This window comes from Eriocheir sinensis, unplaced genomic scaffold (assembly GCF_024679095.1).
Source record: "Eriocheir sinensis breed Jianghai 21 unplaced genomic scaffold, ASM2467909v1 Scaffold416, whole genome shotgun sequence".
NCBI classification, from domain to species: domain Eukaryota; kingdom Metazoa; phylum Arthropoda; class Malacostraca; order Decapoda; family Varunidae; genus Eriocheir; species Eriocheir sinensis.
The window spans coordinates 243,952-245,672 of NW_026111739.1; the positions used below are offsets into that span (position 1 = coordinate 243,952).

The window sequence follows — 1,721 nt, forward strand, 5'->3', positions numbered from 1 at the left end:
GAATGGATATTACTGAAAAAGGAACACGATAATAAAGAACTTGTAGAAAAACATCATGAAAGTGAAAACCAATCATTGGGGCAAGCATTAAGGCCTTTGGTGTTGTGTGTTGGGTAGGGTTGCTGACTCCTCTGGGGTGAGGGAGACTCATCCTGAGCAGCATACAGCACCAAGATAAGGCAATATAGCTAGCCAACACAACACCAGGAAACGAAAAATAATGATATAGCACACCGAAGAATGGATATTACTGAAAAGGAGCACGAGAATAAAGAAGTGATAGAAACACAACATCATGAAAGTGAAACAACTCATTGAGGCAAGCATTAAGTCCTTTGGTGTTGTGTGTTGGGTAGGGTTGCTGACTCCTCTGGGGTGAGGGAGACTCATCCTGAGCAGCATACAGCACCAAGACAAGGCGATACAGCTAGCCTGCACAACACCAGGGAACGAAAAAAAAAAAATAATAACACCGAAGAATGGATATAACAAAAAAACAAAAAAAAACATCACGAGAAAAATAAAGTGATAGAAACACAACATCAAGAAAAGGGAAAAATATCTAGCATTAAGGCCTTAGGTGTTGTGTGTTGGGTAGGGTTGCTGACTCCTCTGGGGTGAGGGAGACTCATCCTGAGCAGCATACAGCACCAAGATAAGGCGATACAGCTAACCTGCACAACGCCAGGAAACGGAAAATTAAATACCGAAGAAACGATATTACAGAAAAAGAATACGAAAATAAAAAAAAGTCATGGAAACACAACATGGACGGACACGCTGATGACGACCCACGCAACAAGGCCCCCTGACACTCCCTGGACACTCTCTGAACAATGGACGGACACTCTGATGACGACCCACGCAACAAGGCCCCTGACACTCCCTGGACACTCTCTGAACAATGGACGGACACTCTGATGACGACCCACGCAACAAGGCCCCTGACACTCCCTGGACACTCTCTGAACAATGGACGGACACTCTGATGACGACCCACGCAACAAGGCCCCTGACACTCCCTGGACACTCTCTGATCAATGGACGGACACTCTGATGACGACCCACGCAACAAGGCCCCTGACACTCCCTGGACACTCTCTGAACAATGGACGGACACGCTGATGACGACCCACGCAACAAGGCCCCTGACACTCCCTGGACACTCTGAACACTGCCCTGACCATTTGCAACAAAAAATCTCCTCACGACGTAACCTAAAAAGGACAAAATCCCCCCCGACAAAAAAAAAAAAATAGTTAACTTTCCAAACTATAACGAAATAGTTGTCACCAACAAGACATCAAAATAAAGAAGCCATAAAAAAGAAAAAGAAAAAAAGCAACAAAGAAATCAACTCAAGCAGTAGTAAAAAAAAAAAAGACCTAACAAATCTAAAAAGGTCAACTCCTGATCAGTCAAAAAATAGAAAACTAAAAACATATAATGCCAAAATGTAACGAAACGTATGAACTCAAAACGAAGAAAGAAAAGTAAAAAAAAGAAAAAAAATTAACCAAAAATAAAATCAACACCCAAAAAAAAAACGAAACTGAGGAAAACTAAAACTAAGAGAAAAAAGAAAACCGGCAGCGGCTTGACTATCTTTGGCTTCAGCCTGGCTTAGATGGACAGACGAAGGAACACAGAAAGACAGGAATAAAGGATGAACTGAAGTGTAAGAGAAGGAAGAAAGAAAAGAATATTATTATAAAGAAAAA

General features: G+C 42.0%; 1 long non-coding RNA gene across 1 annotated transcript; it reads left to right on the plus strand.

Moving 5' to 3' along the window:
• The first annotated feature begins 234 nt into the window (after window positions 1–234).
• On the plus strand, window positions 235–1,401 carry LOC126992196 (uncharacterized). Its single transcript, XR_007746338.1, has 2 exons — window positions 235–338; window positions 581–1,401. It is a non-coding gene; the product is annotated as an uncharacterized LOC126992196 (long non-coding RNA).
• Window positions 1,402–1,721: the final 320 nt, after the last annotated feature.